This window comes from Balaenoptera musculus, chromosome 10 (assembly GCF_009873245.2).
Source record: "Balaenoptera musculus isolate JJ_BM4_2016_0621 chromosome 10, mBalMus1.pri.v3, whole genome shotgun sequence".
In the NCBI taxonomy this organism is placed as follows: domain Eukaryota; kingdom Metazoa; phylum Chordata; class Mammalia; order Artiodactyla; family Balaenopteridae; genus Balaenoptera; species Balaenoptera musculus.
In genome coordinates, this window is record NC_045794.1 from 58,785,492 (window position 1) to 58,806,343 (window position 20,852).

Here is a 20,852-nt window from a genome sequence, read left to right on the forward strand (position 1 = left end):
ACAAACAAAAAAAAACTGTTGGCTTTTTATGTATCAAGTTACATCCATTCCATTAGACAAAACTACATATACAAGTCTCTTTAAGATGAGACTTTGTTTACCTTGAGGCTTTGCAGAATAATGCCCATGACATTTTTAGATGCTCTATTATTTAACAGAGAGGGTTTATGAGGCACACCCTTAAGATCCTTAGAAAACCTTTTGTATTTTTAAAAAGGTTTATGGGGCATCACTTTAAGAGTGTCTGAAGTCTTAACAGTTTCTGAAGTCACATCCTTGGCTTCATCATGTGTTCCTGACAGTGACCTGCATTTTTTTCCTAAGGCCATTTCTTACTTTAAGAATATTTTGCCATCTGGAGAGGCTGGGCAGCAAGAGAAAGAGTCTTAATTTCAAGCTCAGCAAGTCCTGGCTCTTTTCTGTTTCTTCTAAATTTTGCTTGGAAACTGGACAGTTTGTTCTTAAGCTCATCTCTCTGGTTTTGCATTTTTTCATGGCCAGAAAGAAGCCAGGTGGCACTTTCAATGTTCTGCCTGGAAATCTTCTTAGCTAGAAAATGCAGTTCAGTAGTTATATTTCTTATTTTCCATGGTACTGCAGGCAACAGGGTTGCCAAACTTTCTTCCACTTAATAACAAAGGTCCCCTTTCCTTCAGCTTCCAATACTATTTACCATTATAGCCTTCAGGCTATCACCAACAGCTTCCTCAAGGGCTATAAAGCTTCGGCTAAAGGATCCTCTCAAGGATCTTCCAGCCTTTGCTAACCTTCCAAAGGCCAATAAAAAAAATTACCAATTTTTACGCCCATTGGACTCTGTGGGTCAGGAGTTTGGACAGCATAGAGCAGGGAATGACTCATCTCTGCTCTTCGATGTCCCAGCTGGGAAGGCTCATCTCACTGGGAGTGCTTGACAGCTCGGGGCCAGAATCATCTGGGGGCAATCTTTACTAACTGTGTTTACTTGTTGTTGGCTGTTGTCTGGGCTCTCACTTGGGGCTTTTATCTGGAGCATCTATGAATGGTCTCCCTATTTGGCCTCAGCTTCTTTGCAGCCTAATGTTGTCAGACTTGTTACTGGTGATTCAGGCCTCCAAAGGTGAGCATACTGAGAGATGCACACTGCCTGTTCATTCCATTATAAATGGTTGTATAGAATGTATTAGTCACCATCTTTTTTTTCCTCTCTTCCTTTTAGCAAGGCAGAGGCTGTATTATCCTTTCAGACCTAGCCTAAGAAGTTAACAGTGTCACTGTTGGTGCATTTTGTTACTTACAAACTTAGATTGGTCCGGATTCTAGTGGAGGGGACATAGTCCCCATCTTTCAATGGGAATAGTGTCAAAGAATTTGAAGGCTCATTGGAAAACCACCACAGTTGTTATAAGTATTATAGGGATTATAAAATCACAAGCATAGTGCCTGACACATTGTACTCACTCTGTTGATGACAATTAAGTTGATGATATATTCAGAAGTCATAGAAAGGAGTAGGGATATGTAAGTTTGAGAGGTAGATGGAATCTAGATTATGAAAGGGCTTGATGCCTGGCTAAATTTTAAAATTATTATTCAGTTAACAGTAAGATCCACTGGAAATTTAAGAACTGGAAGCATGATATGTATAATTTTTATAATCTGCTGGAGAGAAGCATGCAAAATATGTGGACATGAGGAGACTGGAAATGGGGGTCCATTTAGCTAAGAAAGTCTGGACTAGGGTAATTATAATTTAAATGTATGAGATGGTGTAGTTATGAAACGCACTTAAAAGAAAGAATTGGTAGGACTTGGTGAGGGATAAAAGATAGGAAAAAGTAAACATTGGGGAAGAAGAAGAGCAAAGAGTCAAGAACGACTTTAATGTTTAAGGTAATAACACCTCTATAGTTTCTGTCCTCCAGATTCACTATGTATTCTGAACTGGTCATCACAACCAATGAGAGTTTTCATTTTTTTTGGCCAGTTGGATGCACAACCTACACTGCTTGAGTGATAGGTTCCTCCTATTATATAACTGTTTATATAGAATTCTATTAGTCAGCATTTTTTTTATTAGCAAGTGATAGAAATTCAATTTGAGCTTAAGCAAAAAAGGGAAATTTATAAGAAAAATGTCAGAGTATCTCAAAGAATTCCAGGTGAGGGGTGGACCTGAAACTTAGAGCGCTGTGAGAAACTTGGGAATCCTGTTTCAGGTCTTTGTCAGTGCTTCTTCTGCTTTGCTTTACTCTCTCACTGTGGACAGGCTTCCTCTGTTCTTTGAGTCACGTGGTAGAATGTTGCTGTCAGAAGTTCCCAAGTTTTGCATATTGACATGCAGGCCCCAAGAGGGAAACTGACCTTTATAAATTTCCAAACTCATGGGGAGTGTATTGATGGTCCTTGTTTGAGTCATATGATCATCTCTGGTCACTGTGTCTAGAGAATGCACATCACAGGAACATGACATCTTCTGCTTCACCTTGTGAATGGGAATATACGTTACCATAAAAACAGGAGTTTCTAGAGGAGAGATGCTGAGCAAAAAGCAACTGCTAGTGCCATAAACATATTTTTCAGGTTTTTTTTTTGTATGTGTGGACTGACTACAATAGGAAGGATACACAAAATTTACAGTGATGGTGTATGTGTACATATACCTATACCCAGGAAAGCATACACACTCATACATGTGATGCACATTTCTGATGCTAGGGTTCTAGTGACATTGTGTATACACACTTAAAACATGTGATTATTCAATGTAGTTTCCTACTGGAAATAAAATTTAGGTCTCTTTTTAACAGGAGTAGAAGAGTGTAGGTTAATGTACTCTAAGCTCTTAAAAAAAATCCATGATAAAAAATCCAGTTAAAAAAAGTCCATGGTAATAATAGGGGTCCTTTTGTTTCGATTGCATTACAAATATAGTAATGGTCCATAGAGAAAGAAAAAGAAGTAGTGACAGAAGAGTTGGGTTACGATTTATTTAGGAGTATAAGTGGAGGCTTCTTGACTATCCCTAGAAGAGATAATCCTCCTTCTCCCTACTCTTAGAAGACTTTGTACGCTTATCTCTTAAAGTCATTATCTCTCTGTTTATGGTCCTTTCTTGCTGGCCTCTTTGCTCCTCTGGACTGTGAACTCTTTGAAGTCAGGCGCCATACCTTACTCATCTTTGTAAGGTCAGCCATCCCTATTGTATATAGCAAATGAGAGGTACTCAGTGAAAGTCCATTGGACACCTAAACAAGTGAATTCCCTTCGGAGAAGTCACAGCGTCAGGAGTTTCCAAAACCTTTTGGTTAGGTTAATATATAGGGCGTGAAAATTCATGAGAAGTAATTTTGACCAATATTGAATGTAAAATAGTGAATGTTGCAATAGAGGTATCTTCACTTTTTAGGCACTTTGTTGGAAGATGTTGTTAAGGAGAGCTGAGTACTGAGAGGTAAAGTTTTACTGCCAAACAGGGAACTGGATTCAGTGCAGAGTCGAGGCTCTGGAGGATCTAGTACAGGGGAGGAGAAATGGGGGTGTTTCTTATAAACTGAAAGACCAGCAATTGTCTCTGCCCTCTAACAAGAAAGGAAAGTCTCTGAGTGCTGTTGATTGGCTGGTGATAGCTGGGCTATTGGCTAGGTGGCCCTGGCTGCCACCTAGGTGCCTGTGATGGAATTTTGGTGCCCAACTCACCTCTGCTGCATGAGAGCTATGCCTGAGGCAGGCTTGGGTCATCCAGTCAGATCTGTACTCTTGTCAGCAGGCTATGTGGCCAGGTCAGTAGTTTATTGGAGTCAAGGAGTTTGAGAAGTTAAAAAGAAAAAAAATGTAATTGATGAACCTCCTTAAATTTCATTAGTGTGGTAGGAATAGAGCCAATGGGTTCTGTTAAGGAGTGAGTGTAGAGTGGACAAATGGAGGTAGTGATTGTAGACTATGTCCTTAAGACTGCTAGTTAAGGGAAAGGATGAGAAAATACATGTATGCAGAGCCTGGTGCAAGTGATTTTTAGATATAGGAGTGCTGAATCTGTAGAAGAGAACAACAACAACAACAAAAATTTCCAGACAGTAGCTGAAGAGCTACCAGATGTTTAGTAGTTTGTCTTTGTAGGGGAAATATCCAACACTCCTTTGTACCTTTCTGCAAGTTTTAAGAACCCAGGAATAGGAACAGAGAAAGCAGATGTGGGAGATTCAACCTGGGAGACTGACAAGACACACATGGCCAGCAATCAGGGTACGACATCTAGAGTGACAATGAAAACATTGTTGAAAGTATAGGCCATGGTTTCCAGAGAGGCAAGGGAACCCAAAATGGGAGTGATAGTCATGGAAAATGGATTGGGACAGATGAAGAATAGAAGTCACCATGAGGATAAAAAGTCAGAGTAGAGTGATGAAGTGGATGAGGTAGAAAGCTGTCATAGAAAGGAAGTTTCAGATTTCAGAGTGAGTTGGAGGAATTTTAACTGCAGTTTAATTGAGTTGGAGGAATGTTATTGCAAAGTTGGATGGATGAAGGGGATTGACGTTAGAATCATGGAGGGAGCTGAGATAAAATAACGGCGAGGCTGTATTGGAACAAACATCAAAACAATTGAGGGGGAATCCTTGAGAATGTTAGTAAGAAAGCTGTAGGCAGGCTTCAGACTTTTGAAGTGTGAGTATCACACTTGGAGGCTTAGATGGGGAAGAGAATTAGTGAACTCCATTAACTTCAAAAGAGGAGAGTTTTTTCATAAAAGTGGAGGAATCGTGGTATAAAAGTAGCAGTGGAAGAGTCAGGAAAGTGCTCATCCCTCTCTGGCTCTGAGGGTGGGTGAGAGAGGTTCTAACTATAGATGAGAATGTGAGTAGAAGTAGCAGGAGTCAGGGGTTTGTGTAAAGGCTAAGAGCTGTTGATAATGAAGATTACTTACACAGAGGGTAGAATGGTAGGCGGGAGGGATGTGTCAACAGCGGAAGAGAGAGAGGACTGAGTAGGCAGAATTTAGTTAGTGGAGGAGCTTATAGAACTATCCAGCTCCAAGGTTCCCATTGGGATGTTGGTGTAATGGTGTGTGCCTCAGCAAATCTCCATCCCCTGGTGGCTGGCCTGGGCTGATGGTAGATTAAGTGATGAATGATAATGGGTTTTGTTGCATAATCCACGATTTATCTACTGCCCTGAAGTTTAAGAGTCTACCTATTGAAGAGGCTAATAGAGGCTGAAGGAAAAAGGTTTAAATAAAAATAAACAGAACAGTTTAGTCATTGTAGAGTATTCATGGCTGTAGTATGTTTAAACTTGATGATGTGTGTGATGGATCACGTCGTGCGTAACCAGGTCCATTCTCTCTTGGTAGAGAGAAAGGAGGTGATTTTGGTGGTGATCCTCTTTCCCTCAATCTTACTGCTAAAATTTTGGGTGGTTGCAATGGAGGCCACCAATCCAGTTGCCTCTTAGATATGGTCCCGGCATATCTAGAGTAGCATAATAGCGTATAATCTGTTAATCTGAAAGAGTTTGCTTTTCCTTTCTTTGCTGTGTACTTTCCTTATAACTTAAGATTTATTATTGTTATTTTTGATCTTACTTTTTCTTTTTACTTCTAGTTCTTTAGGACTTTTACTTTAAAGAACTGTTTTGCCCAATCCTTTATAATCTAAGGGAGGTAGAGTATTTTGTAATATTGAGGAAGAAAGTGGTGAGAGATGAGGTTGGAGATTTATGCAGGGGACACATCATGGAGGGATTTGTATGTCATTGATTTTATCCTTTAAGAAGAGGGAAGCATTAAAGGATTTGAGCTTGGGAGGGCTTCAGATCGTATCAGGAGTTTTCTGTAGAAGCATGGGGATAATACGAAATGTCTTATCACCTTTCCCAAAAGACTCTCAGTTCCTTTTGTCCATTATTTACCTGACCAGGATCAGTTTTCCTGTTTGATTAAAGCTGTCATGATGGTCTAGCTCAACTTTCCTGAAGATCTAGGAACAGGAAGTAAGTGGAGGTATGGCAAACAAGTGGAGAGTCTTAGATCATGGCTGACACGAAAAGAGTATCCAAACTTTTGCATCTGGTCTCAGACATAAAATGTGCTTCAGTTCAGAGAAAAAATCTCTGGGTAATCATGATATAAAACAAATGATGAAACTAAATTATATTCTAAAGGTTGATGTTACTGAGATTCAAATGATTCTTACAGGATCTGATGTCAAATTTCAGAGACTAACTAGGGTATTTGGTCGAGATATATTAATATTTCTGGAGGTGGAACTTGCATGAAACAAAGAGGAAAATTCTTTGCTGAAGAATCAAATACTATTCCTGGAAGGTCTTTGTATTCAGTTGGATATATAAAGCTGGATATTCAGAGTGGAAGAAGACATCCAAGTACTAATAGAACTGTCTGTCTTTAGCCCCTGCCACCTACTAATGTTTCTTGACTTCCTTTTCAGACCAGATGGCAGGAGGAAATGTGCTGGGTCTGTGAAATGCTGCTGTTTTCTGATTAGGTTTAATTGGGGGCGGGGGGATTGGTGAATGCCTAAAACCAATCACTATCCAAATGTACTGTTCACATGCCACTGTAAAGTATTTATTTCTTACCATATTTCTTAAAACCATAGAAAACCATTGCTTTATCCATTCACAAATCTGTATTAGGCAACTGTGTTCAGTACTGAACTGAGATAATTGGAAAATCCTGGCATAGTTAAGATGACCAAAGAGAGAACAGACTGGGCAGAATTCATAAGAAGTTCACAAAGATGTAGGACTTTGAGTGACAGAGAGGAAAAATTCTCAACTTTTTGCAGTTAATCAATCAGCCAGTTAGTCAATCAGTTAATCAAAAGCAAACAGTAATCAACCAGGTTAAATACTGCTGTAAACCAATGTATAAGGTATAGATTTCATTTCCAAAGGGTTTAAGAGCCAGTTGATTAGACAAGATAAACACATTACCACATACTGGATGGTACAAGGCAGTATTTTATAAAGGAAAGGTAAATTCAGTGCTATGTTAGATGACAAGGAAGAACAGAGAAGGAGATCAATGTGGACAGATACTTACTGAAGAGTATTGGAACTTGAGGGAGGGGTGAATATGGGAAGGTGAAAGGCAAATTAGAGAGCCTTCTTTGTGAGATGAAGAGAGTGTCTAAGGAAGGGATGACCATGGGATTTTCTTCAGAGTGAGAAGATTAATATATCACTTAGTTGGTTGTAAGTATCTGAAAGCAACTCAGGAAAACTTAAGCAAAAGAGAAAATCAATGGTGGGATCCTGGCCAGCTCACCGGAAAGAATTAAATAATTATGTCTTGGGAAGAACAGACTTGAGCATCTAGACAATAATTACCAATTACCTATCTTCTTGGGGCGCTGTCATCCGAATGTTTTGGCTGCAGTCCTCAAATTCCCAGGAGAGAGAGAGGGAGCAATTTGTATTGCCTGAATAGAGTGCCCATCTCCAGGTATGATGTAGATTCTGGGATTCCTTCATAGGGGCAGATGGAATCTGGGGAGGGGTAATTTCTCGAAGGAAAACCAGTATAACATTATCAAGAAAGGGAAGAAGTATATCCTTTCAGCAATCATCAGATAAATATATATTTCATTTATTGAGTACTTAGCAGCTGCCAGGCACTGTTCTGTTTAATATTTCATTTAATGTTTTGAGGCAAGAACTGTTGCATTTTCTAGATGAGGAAAATGAGGCACTGAGAGAGTGAATACCTAGCTGGCCCGTGGTTGCGTGGCTCACAGTGGCAGCTCAACACACCCAGGGAGTTGAGCTCCTGAGCTGGGCTGGATCCCAGGGAAGATGAAAGGTGGAGTCACAGGAAGGGAAAGTAAATAGGTGGAGTGGGGTCAGAAAGACAAGTTTAGATTGGAAATGGAAAGAAGTTAGGATCCCCAAAGGATAAGGGAATGACATGATACAAGTGAGGTTTAAGAAATATTAATCTTGAAGAAGCATGCCAAATACATTGGAAGGGAAGAAAGCCTGGAGTTTTGAAAGCCCATCTCCAGAAGGTCCTGGCTGAGTGTGGATAATGGTGCTTTAGACCTGGTGAAGGCAAGCGCATTGACTGTTCTTATGTCTTTTTCACATGGCAGTGAAGCTTTTTTTTTTTTAAATATAACTCCATGAAGTGCTGTACTTTAATTACTGAATTGCGATTTTAAAGAATATTGGTATGACAAGAAAGAATTACCCCAGCACAAGAGCTTAACTGTTCTTCTAGGCAATTTTAGGTTTCATTTCTGCCACGAAGCCTTGCCCTAGCTAGATTCTTTCTCTTCTTTGAACTGTAATAGCCCTTTAATTATAACTCTCTTTGGGTCATTGTCCTAATAAATTTATTATGTTGTTTTCTGCACATCTTTTTTTTACTTATGAGATTGCAAGATCTGTGAGGATAAGAACTTTGCCAGCAAAAAACACACTCATATACTGTATTATACGTATAATCACACAACACATATGTATATATTCTGGGCAGCTTACAGAAATTATATGTTTAGTATATACTATATACTCCATGGTATATAGCATATTTCCTTGCCCATAGCAGTCAGTCAGTAAGTATTCAAGGCATGGGTGTTATAAGATGTGCTTGAAGGAAAAATCAGTAGGTCTTGCTGAGTGTGTTGATTTGGGTGACAAGGGAATAAAAGTAATCAAACAAAACCTCAGGGTTTCAGGTTGCTTGACTGAGAGGACAGTGCTTTAGTACTGTGTCTTTACTTCTTCGTTTTTCTCTTCGCTTTCTTTCCCCTCCTCTCTTACTTTCTCTCCCTCTTCTCCATACAGTTCTAGGTTCAGGTGGAGGCTTGGCCAGAGTGAGGCATTTCATGTGTTCTTCCCCTCTGACTTAACACTACACACGCCTGTCATGCCAGAGAAAGAAAATGAAGAAATACAGTGTTCTGTTTTCTAATATGGTAAATTTATTATATGTGTCTCTCTGATGAAATGTAAATCTTTTAAATGGCAAGTCAGGCTGAAAGTTAGGTTATCTCCACACATGCCTAGAATTGATGCAGATGTGTCTCCGAGCATTTCAGAGAGGAAAAAACAATCATTTGAATCAGGAACCCTTTTCCTGAATGGAGAAGTGTTCTTATTTATTTATTTTTCAGTAATTCATTAAACAATGAGAAATTTCATCAGAAGGACCTCCTGGAAATGTCTGAAATGCTCATGGTGAGAGCAGTTCTTTTACCTCCCCTTTCCCTAGGGCAGTCGTCCCCAGTCTTTTTCACAACAGGGACCGGTTTCGTGGAAGACAATTTTTCCATGGACCGGGGCAAGGGGTGGGTAGTTTCAGGATGATTTACGTTTATAAAGTGCATAACGTTTATTGTGCACTTTTATTATTATTACATTGTAATATATAATGAAATAATTATACAACTCGCCATAATGCAGAATCAGTGGGAGCCCTGAGCTTGTTTTCACTTGCCACTCACTGATAGGGTTTTGATATGAGTCTGCAAGCAGTCGATTTATTATGGTCTCTGTGCAGTGAAACCTCTCCGCTAATGATAATCTGTATTTGCAGCCACTCCCCAGCGCTAGCATCACCGCTTCAGCTCCACCTCAGATCATCAGGCATTAGATTCTCACAAAGAGCGTGCAACCTAGATCCCTCGCATGCGCAGTTCACAGTAGGGTTCGCGCTCCTATGAGGATCTGATGCTGCCACTGATCTGACAGGAGGCGGAGCTCAGGCGGTAATGCGAGCGATGGGGATAGGCTGTAAATACAGATGAAGCGTGGCTCGCTAGCCCGCCGCTCACCTCCTGCTGTGCGGCCCGGTTCCTAACAGGCCACGGACTGGTACCAGTCCGTGGCCTGGGGGTTGGGGACCCCTGCCCTAGGGACAGGCAGTGTGAACAACGAGTGCGTGGGGTAGTCATCAGCCGAGAGTGGAGGGATTCTATTACATGATGTGTGTTTTCCAGGAAGCCATAACGGAGTCAAGCACAGGTTGGGCCAAGAAGGATAGTGAAAATAGAATTGGTATTTAGCAGATGGGGGTTAGATTTTGGATTCCATCACTTACTAGAGGCAGATATCTCAACTAGAGCCACATTCTCTGATATGAATGGAATAAAAATGCATGCCTGGTAATACTGTTGAGAAACTTAAAAGAGACAATGGGAGTGAAACATCCACCACAGTGCTGGGCACATAAGGATGTTCAATGCACGGCAGCTATACTGACAAGGCTAAGTTTCTGTCTCGCTAGTGAGTAAGCTAAGGTAGGCTGGATGGAGAAGGAGCACAGGAGGGTAAAATGGGAGCCTTTGTGGCAGCAGCTTAAAAAAGATAGCTTTCAAAGGCCAAGGAGGGTTATTCAGAGGGGGAAGACAAGAAACGCTGCTATTTCATCTTGACATCCCAGCATAATGCCACTGTGAAAAAGTGTTGCAAAAATTTGTGGTATTTATTTTTCCTGTGATCACCAACACTGTGCAAGTGACTTATAAGCTTGTTATTAGAGGAAGGAAGAAGGGTGTGAGGGATATTCCTCTGTGGTACTGTCATATGTGGGAAGATGGAATCTTCTTAGATTTATAGAGGAATTGCTCCCGGAGGTGGGGGGCGGGAAACCAGGGAAAGAAAGGTATTTGAAGACATGGAGATCCTATGTCTATTATCTATGTTCATATATTAAAAAATAAAGTTATTTCCTACTACTTATCAGGATATGATTTAAGGTGGGTTGTAACAAAAGGACATAGAGGTTGAAAGATGGAAAAGATGGAAGAGATTTTCTGCACTATTGGGGCATCATAAAATTATTCATTCCTTCACCAAATTGTCTTATTTATTACTTTATTTTAAAATAGCATTATTTTATTAATCATTTATTATGTGTCAGACACTGTTCTAAGAACTTTACATGGATTAGCTCATTTAATCTTCATAATAATTACCTTAGGGAATTTTTGGTAAGTGGTCTTACTGCAGAGCCCATGCTCCTCACTGCTACGCTGTACTGGCTCACAGATGTTAAGATTGGATGTCTACAGGGCAGACACAGGGCTGTGCACAATAAGCATGGCCTCTTTCTTCACAGAGCTTATGTCCTAGCTAAATGTGAGCTGCTTCTCAGAGACTGTGTATTTGGGCATTCTAACCACATGTCTGTAGGGGAAGGGGTTCTTTCAACACCCTTTGCAACAGTTTCTCAACCTTTGGCACTGTTGATTTTGGATTGGATAACATTTTGTTGTGGAGGTCTGTCCCGTGCATTATGTGATGTGTAGCAGCATCCCTGGATTCTCCCCGGTTGTTGCTAGTAGCCCCTCCAGTCATGACAACTGCAAATGTCTCCAGACATTGTCAAATGGGCCCTGGCAAAATCACGCCTGTTTGAGAACCCCTGATCTAGAAGAATGACATAGTGATTGATGACTATATGAAAGCTATGGAGATGACTCCATCTGGAGGTGTGCAGCCAACCTGGAGCAGGTATTCAAGAGGTGACAGAGGGCTCATCAAGACTCCTTTCACTCACTGATATCTACTTACTTCTTCAGATAAATGTGCGCACAAATGCAATTAAGGGAAGTCTAGACTACATTATTAGAGACTTTGAGGTTCTGGATGGGAAATGGATTAAGAGACAAAGTTTTTCATAATTAAAGGACATAGCTCACCATGTAGAAAGAACAAATGAGCAGGAACTTTTTATGCTGTGTTCTGTGGTCAGGCATTGTTTGGCTGTTTTAGGGATAGTCTGAGTCTTGTTCAGTTTGCAGTGTTTCCAATGTACTGTTTGATTGATATTCACTTAGTCTTCATATTCTAGATGTAGGAGACTTGGTGGAGACTCTACAGCAGTGGTTCTTAAACTACATGTTCATATAAGAATCACCTGTGGACTGTTTTTCAGGTTCACATTTATGGGCCCTACTGTACAGACATGGTGAATTTGAACCTTCAGACATGGGGGCTTGGCTTCGAGAGGATATTGAAGTGCTCAGATATACACTCCTAAATGAGAAACGTGGACTCAAGCTTCTCATGCTTCTTTATCTGGGATGATCTTTTGTGACTCTGCTCTCTCCTTTTGAAGGCATATCCTGAAAGTCACACATGAAGCATTAAAAAAAAAATTTCCCATTGGCCTTATAACTTTCTTACATGCTATACCTAAGTGCAAAGGATGTTGGGAAATGTAGTCTTTATTCCATAAAGCCATGTGTTGAGCTAAAAACGAGGGGTTCCAAAACTGAAGAACAAGGGGATTGAACATTAGTAGACAACTAGCAGCCCCTGACACAGATTATTATCATTAAAACATAATGAGAACATTGGACATTTATTGAATACTAAATGCGTGTCAGGAGTAGTGAAAAGCAACCATGTGATGTTGCTGCTACCATTATCCTTATTTTATAGGTGAGGAATTGGAATCTCGAAGGGCCTACCAACTTGATCCTTGTCACATAGTTGGTGGATGTTAAAGCTAAAATATTCAACGGATTCTGTCTACAAGCATTTTCTATGAGACAATCTAATTACACTACCTCAATTGCCCCAATGAACCTAGTAGTTACAGTTTTTAGATTCTCTAGCTTTAGATATGAAACATGTTTGACTGTTATTGATAATAGTAATGCCAATAGTCCTTTCTCCTTCAGATTTTATTAGAATTTTACTACTATATATATTTAATTTAGTATCTACTTTGTTTTCATAGTTCTAAATGAGAACAGAAAAATAGTACCATAAGATAGGATAGCTGCAGAGAGAGCCTGATACTATTTAGTAAATTTGGCAACATTTTCAGTTTATAGTGCCCAATAATCCAGGGGATCATTGATAAATATTAGGAAATTTTGGAGTGGCAGTGATCCCACCAGAGTGTGATTCATAGAAAATCTGAATTGGACTTATATAAATATATAGGCCTCGCTCCATGATAGCTAGTTCATGAATCAAATAGGAAAATACCTGGTTAGGCTTATTTATCCTCTTGAGATGACACAAACAGCAGTCTCTGAGAAGTCTTAGTGCAGTCTGTCTGTAATCAAAAGGCCAGTTAATAAAGAGTTCCTCATAACCAGGTCCAAATCTGAGATGGTTATTCTCATCAAGAGTCTTTCCTTAGATTTCTTTTGACTCCCAGTATCACTGAAACAGATTATACACATAACTGAACCAGGAATGTTTTAGGAAATTATTAATATAAGGAATATATTTTTCCAAGTCCATGACTGACCTTTTAAATAGTAAGTCATTCATGGCATGCTGGTCTCTTTAGGGAAGTATTTCCTCTGTAAGCAGTTGTATAGGGTTGTAGGTAAGCAGAAATCAATCTTATTGTCCCATGTGTCTGTCATCTTATCCTGTGGTTAGAGAAATATTCTGAGAGAGAGATTGAGATTAACTTCTTATTAGAATACTCCACCAAAAAAAAAAGAACCAAGACTCCAATAAAATCAATGTCCTTTTGGTAGTTTTTGTTCAAAAGTATCCAAACCTGAACAATAACAACAGAATAACTCTGACAAAGTTTTAAACATGACACGTGACATTCTCATTAGAAAATAATAAATGTTATTCCACAAATTAGACTAAATCATTTTCAAAAGTTTATCCTTTCTGAAAAAATAGATTACTAAATCCCACTGATAGGCTCTAGGCTCAGTCATTCCGGACAATTACTGAGGAAGATATTGGAACATTGTTGGTGCTCATGATATGATTTTTGCAAATGAGATCATAGAGGCATAAACTGCCATTGATGACAAGGCAAGTAATTAATCACCAAATGATGACTAAGAATCCCAGAGGATTTGGGCTGCAAGAATCATTTGCCTCCTCAGTAATAGGTCCTAATATTTTCAGTAGGATATACCCGAAATGTGTGAGGACAGTTGTATCAGGATGTATCTGCAACTAGAGAAAGGGAATTTCCTAGTCTGGTTTCATATAGGAGCAGGACATTACCAAGCCAGGCAAAAAACCCCAACAGAGATGAGATTTTATTGCTGAAGATGCAAGGTCTGTCTAAAGGTATAGATGCAATCTGGCAAGAGTAAATCATTTTCTCCAGTAATTTTACTGGTTCCACTGACTCTGTGCCTAAAACTCCTTTCTTTTCAAATATGGCTACATTACACTCCAAATACTCCCTCCATACACTCCAAATCTTGGAAGACATTCTTGGATTTCCCTCTTGGTGTTCTTCCCCTCTCTGCCTTGGCTGTTATTACTTTTTAGCCCATTTGGATGTGACATCTCCATCTTACAAAGAACTCCATCCTGTTGGGTTACTACTAGTGAGAGACACTGGTACTAAACAGGTCCTGTGCAGTTTGGGTTGGTCTGTCATCTCCCTTTTCCCTGCTTCATGGCCTAGAGTTTGTTCTCCTGGTGGATATCTAATTGAAACTCTCTTTTGGTTTCCTTCTAAAAAAATTATGAGATCAGATGTCTAAATCTAATATTTTGCAGGAGAAACAAGTAGGCTTTATACATATTTATCTCTTATGAATGTTTTCCATATCAGTAATATTCACTGAAAACACACTAAAGGACAGTATTCATCAAACCCCCCCATCAGTTTTTGATTCTGTGTCAGAAAGTAAGTGTGGACCAAGCATAATATTTCTGTAAATAACAGCCTAGAAAATGCTTTTTGAAAATCTGCATAATGCTAACATTGTTAAATCAGGGAGGGTAGGAATCATTTTATGATACACACAATTCCAGTACTCAGCCATGTAAAGCAGACTTTTGCCCTAATTTCTCATTTATTTTAAATTTACATTAAATGACTTGGCAACAGTACTAGAGGAACAGTACATACTTCAGCTGTAGCAAACAAGAAGATAAGTATTCTCTGTGTAGATGTTAGGATTTCATTCATTCAGTCATACAGTAATGTTCACTCACCAAATATTTACTTGAATTTTCCTATGTTCCAGGCACTGGGAACAAAGCAATGAATGAAGCAGATAAAACTTTAGAAAGCTTACGTTCTATTTCACTGGGGGGAGATTGACAAGAAAATAAAATACATAATATGTGAGATTGTGATATGTGCTAAGGAGAAAAACAAAACAGGGAAAACAGTGATGCAATTTAAAATAGGGTGATTAAAGCCTCTCTGAAAATGAATATTTGAACGAAGGCTTAACTGTAGGAGTGAGAATTGGAGTATCTGGGGAAAGGATTCCAGGCAGAGGGAACAGACAGTGCAAAGGTGTTGAGGCAGGGGAATGCCTGGAGTGTTCCAGGTGCTGGAAGAAGAGCCCTGGGGTGAAGAGGAGAATAGTAGATGATGAGGTCAGGTGTGTGTGTGTGTGTGTGTGTGTATTTGTGGTGTGCTGTGTAGGTAGGGTCTTATGGGTGATTATAGAGACTTTTTTTTTTTCCATATAATGTCTGAAACCTTTATATTCCACACATATTTCCATACAAATACAAATATAAGATTTTTAGAAATTTCATGTAATGTCTGAAACATTTATATTAACATATTTCCATATAAATAACCCAATGAAAGTTTAGTATTAGTTGTTTTGTGTGTTGTTTTATACTGCAGGTTCTTATTAGGCATCAATTTTATACACATCAGTGTATACATGTCAATCCCAATCGCCCAATTCAGCACACCACCATCCCCACCCCACCGCAGTTTTCCCCCCTTGGTGTCCATATGTCCATTCTCTACATCTGTGTCTCAACTTCTGCCCTGCAAACTGGCTCATCTGTACCATTTTTCTAGGTTCCACATACATGCATTAATATACGATATTTGTTTTTCTCTTTCTGACTTACTTCACTCTGTATGACAGTCTCTAGATCCATCCACTTCTCAACAAATGACTCAATTTCGTTCCTTTTTATGGCTGAGTAATATTCCATTGTATATATGTACCACAACTTCTTTATCCATTCGTCTGTTGATGGGCATTTAGGGTGCTTCCATGACCTGGCTATTGTAAATAGTGCTGCAATGAACATTCGGGTGCATGTGTCTTTTTGAATTACGGTTTTCTCTGGGTATATGCCCAGTAGTGGGATTGCTGGGTCATATGGTAATTCTATTTTTAGTTTTTTAAGGAACCTCCATATTGTTCTCCATAGTGGCTGTATCAATTTACATTCCCACCAACAGTGCAAGAGGGTTCCCTTTTCTCCACACCCTCTCCAGCATTTGTTGTTTGTAGATTTTCTGATGATGCCCATTCTAACAGGAGTGAGGTGATACCTCATTGTAGTTTTGATTTGCATTTCTCTAATAATTAGTGATGTTGAGCAGCTTTTCATGTGCTTCGTGGCTGCCTGTATGTCTTCTTTGGAGAAATGTCTATGTAGGTCTTCTGCCCATTTTTGGATTGGGGTGTTTGTTTCTTTAATATTGAGCTGAATGAGCTGTTTATATATTTTGGAGATTAATCCTTTGTCCGTTGATTCGTTTGCAAATATTTTCTCCCATTCTGAGGGTTGTCTTTTCGTCTTGTTTATGGTTTCCTTTGCTGTGCAAAAGCTTTGAAGTTTCATTAGGTCCCATTTGTTTATTTTTGTTTTTATTTCCATTACTCTAGGAGGTGGATCAAAAAAGATCTTGCTGTGATTTATGTCAAAGAGTGTTATTCCTATGTTTTCCTCTAAGAGTTTTATAGTGTCCAGTCTTATATTTAGGTCTCTAATCCATTTTGAGTTTATTTTTGTGTATGGTGTTAGGGAGTATTCTAATTTCATTCTTTTACATGTAGCTATCCAGTTTTCCCAGCACCACTTATTGAAGAGACTGTCTTTTCTCCATTGTATATCTTTGCCTCCTTTGTCATAGATTAGTTGACCATAGGTGCGTGGGTTAATCTCTGGGCTTTCTATCTTGTTCCATTGATCTATGTTTCTGTTTTTGTGCCAGTACCATATTGTCTTGATTACTGTAGCTTTGTAGTATAGTCTGAAGTCAGGGAGTCTGATTCCTCCAGCTCCATATTTTTGCCTCAAGACTGCTTTGGCTATTCGGGGTCTTTTGTGTCTCCATACAAATTTTAAGATGATTTGTTCTAGCTCCGTAAAAAATGCCATTGGTAATTTGATAGGGATTGCATTGAATCTGTAGATTGCTTTGGGTAGTATACTCATTTTCACAATGTTGATTCTTCCAATCCAAGAACATGGTATATCTCTCCATCTGTTGGTATCATCTTTAATTTCTTTCATCAGTGTCTTATAGTTTTCTGCATGCAGGTCTTTTGTCTCCCTAGGTAGGTTTATTCCTAGGTATTTTATTCTTTTTGTTGCAATGGTAAATGGGAGTGTTTCCATAATTTCTCTTTCAGATTTTTCATCATTAGTGTATAGGAATGCAAGAGATTTCTGTGCATTAATTTTGTATCCTGCAACTTTACCATATTCATTAATTAGCTCTAGCAGTTTTCTGGTGGCAGTTTTAGGATTCTCTATGTATAGTATCATGTCATCCGCAAACAGTGACAGTTTTACTTCTTCTTTTCCAATTTGTATTCCTTTTATTTCTTTTTCTTCTCTGATTGCCGTGGCTAGGACTTCCAGAACTATGTTGAATAATAGTGGTGAGAGTGGACATCCTTGTCTCGTTCCTGATCTTAGAGGAAATGCTTTCAGTTTTTCACCATTGAGAATGATGTTTGCTGTGGGTTTGTCATATATGGCCTTTATTATGTTGAGGTAGGTTCCCTCTATGCCCACTTTCTGGAGAGTTTTTATCATAAATGGGTGTTGAATTTTGTCGAAAGCTTTTTCTGGAACTATTGAGATGATCATATGGTTTTTATTCTTAAATTTGTTAATATGGTGTATCACATTGATTGATTTGCGTATATTGAAGAATCCTTGCATCCCTGGGATAAATCCCACTTGATCGTGGTGTATGATCCTTTTAATGTGTTGTTGGATTCTGTTTGCTAGTATTTTGTTGAGGATTTTTGCATCTATATTCATCAGTGATATTGGTCTGTAATTTTCTTTTTTGTAGTGTCTTTGTCTGGTTTTGGTATCAGGGTGATGGTGGGCTCATAGAATGAGTTTGGGAGTGTTCCTTCCTCTGCAATTTTTTGGAAGAGTTTGAGAAGGATAGGTGTTAGCTCTTCTCTAAATGTTTGATAGAATTCACCTGTGAAGCCATCTGGTCCTGGACTTTTGTTTGTTGGAAGATTTTTAATCACAGTTTCAATTTCATTACTTGTGATTGGTCTGTTCATATTTTCTGTTTCTTCCTGGTTCAGTCTTGGAAGGTTATACCTTTCTAAAAATTTGTCCATTTCTTCCAGGTTGGCCATTTTATTGGCATAAAGTTGCTTGTAGTAGTCTCTTAGGATGCTTTGTATTTCTGCAGTGTCTGTTGTAACTTCTCCTTTTTCATTTCTGACTTTATTGATTTGAGTCCTCTCCCTCTTTTTCTTGATGAGTCTGGCTAATGGCTTATCAATTTTGTTTATCTTCTCAAAGAACCAACTTTTTGTTTTATTGATCTTTGCTATTGTTTTCTTTGTTTCTATTTCATTTATTTCTGCTCTGATCTTTATGATTTCTTTCCTTCTGCTAACTTTGGGTTTTGTTTGTTCTTCTTTCTCTAGTTTCTTTAGGTGTAAGGTTAGATTGTTTATTTGAGATTTTTCTTGTTTCTTTAAGTAGGCTTGTATAGCTATAAACTTCCCTCTTAGAACTGCTTTCGCTGCATCCCATAGGTTTTGGGTCGTCGTGTTTTCATTGTCATTTGTCTCTAGGTATTTTTTTATTTCCTCTTTGATTTCTTCAGTGATCTCTTGGTTATTTAGTAACGTATTGTTTAGCCTCCATGTGTTTGTCTTTTTTACGTTTTTTTCCCTGTAATTCATTTCTAATCTCATAGCGTTGTGGTCAGAAAAGATGCTTGATATGATTTCAATTTTCTTAAATTTACTGAGGCTTGATTTGTGACCCAAGATGTGATCGATCCTGGAGAATGTTCCGTACGCACTTGAGAAGAACGTGTAATCTGCTGTTTTTGGATGGAATGTCCTATATATATCAGTTAAATCTATCTGGTCTATTGTGTCATTTAAAGCTTCTGTTTCCTTATTTATTTTCATTTTGGATGATCTGTCCATTGGTGTAAGTGAGGTGTTAAAGTCCCCCACTATGATTGTGTTACTGTCAATTTCCTCTTTTATAGCTGTTAGCAGTTGCCTTATGTATTGAGGTGCTCCTATGTTGGGTGCATATATATTTATAATTGTTATATCTTCTTCTTGGATTGATCCCTTGATCATTATATAGTGTCCTTCCTTGTCTCTTGTAACATTCTTTATTTTAAAGTCTATTTTATCTGATATGAGTATAGCTACTCCAGCTTTCTTTTGATTTCCATTTGCATGGAATATCTTTTTCCATCCCCTCACTTTCAGTCTGTATGTGTCCCTAGGTCTGAAGTGGGTCTCTTGTAGACAGCATATATATGGGTCTTGTTTTTGTATCCATTCAGCCAGTCTATGTCTTTTGGTTGGGGCATTTAATCCATTCACGTTTAAGGTAATTATCGATATGTATGTTCCTATGACCATTTTCTTAATTGTTTTGGGTTTGTTTTTGTAGGTCCTTTACTTCTCTTGTGTTTCCCACTTAGAGAAGTTCCTTTAGCATTTGTTGTAGAGCTGGTTTGGTGGTGCTGAATTCTCTTAGCTTTTGCTTGTCTGTAAAGCTTTTGATTTCTCCATCAAATCTAAATGAGATCCTTGCCGGGTAGAGTAATCTTGGTTGTAGGTTCTTCCCTTTCATCACTTTAAGTATATCATGCCACTCCCTTCTGGCTTGCAGAGTTTCTGCTGAGAAATCAGCTGTTAACCTTATGGGAGTTCCCTTGTATGTTATTTGTCGTTTTTCCCTTGCTGCTTTCAATAATTTTTCTTTGTCTTTAATTTTTGCCACTTTGATTACTATGTGTCTCGGCGTGATTCTCCTTGGGTTTATCCTGTATGGGACTCTCTGCGCTTCCTGGACTTGGGTGGCTCTTTCCTTTCCCATGTTAGGGAAGTTTTCGACTATAATCTCTTCAAATATTTTCTCTGGTCCTTTCTCTCTCTCTTCTCCTTCTGGGACCCCTATAATGCGAATGTTGTTGCGTTTAATGTTGTCCCAGAGGTCTCTTAGGCTGTCTTCATTTCTTTTCATTCTTTTTTCTTTAGTGTGTTCCGCAGCAGTGAATTCCACCATTCTGTCTTCCAGGTCACTTATCCGTTCTTCTGCCTCAGTTATTCTGCTATTGATTCCTTCTAGTGTAGTTTTCATTTCAGTCATTGTATTGGTCATCTCTGTTTGTTTGTTCTTTAATTCTTCTAGGTCTTTGTTAATCATTTCTTGCATCTTCTCAATCTTTGCCTCCATTCTTATTCCGAGGTCCTGGATCATCTTCACTATCATTATTCTGAATTCTTTTTCTGGAAGGTTGCCTATCTCCACTTCATTTAGTTGTTTTTCTGGGGTTTTTTCTTGTTCCTTCATCTGGTACATAGCCCTCTGCTTTTTCATCTTGTCTATCTTTCTGTAACTGTGGTTTTTGGTCCACAGGCTGCAGGATTGTAGTTTTTGTTGCTTCTGCTGTCTGCCCTCTGGTGGTTGAGGCTATCTAAGAGGCTTGATGGGAGGCTCTGGTGGTGGGTAGAGCTGACTGTTGCTGTGGTGGTCAGAGCTCAGTAAAACTTTAATCCACTTGACTGTGGATGGGTGAGGCTGGGTTCCCTCCCTGTTGGTTGTTTTGCCTGAGGCAACCCAACACTGGAGCCTACCTGGGCTCTTTGGTGGGGTTAATGGCAGACTCTGGGAGGGCTCACACCAAGGAGCACTTCCCAGAACCTCCGCTGCCAGAGTCCTTG

The 20,852-nt window shown here is 39.0% G+C and overlaps 1 protein-coding gene across 1 annotated transcript in view; it reads left to right on the forward strand.

The window, feature by feature from the left end:
• The window catches only part of TRHDE (thyrotropin releasing hormone degrading enzyme), a 404,783-nt gene that overhangs the window by 23,458 nt on the left and 360,473 nt on the right, over positions 1–20,852 (forward strand). The gene's annotated exons all lie outside the window — the stretch shown is intronic.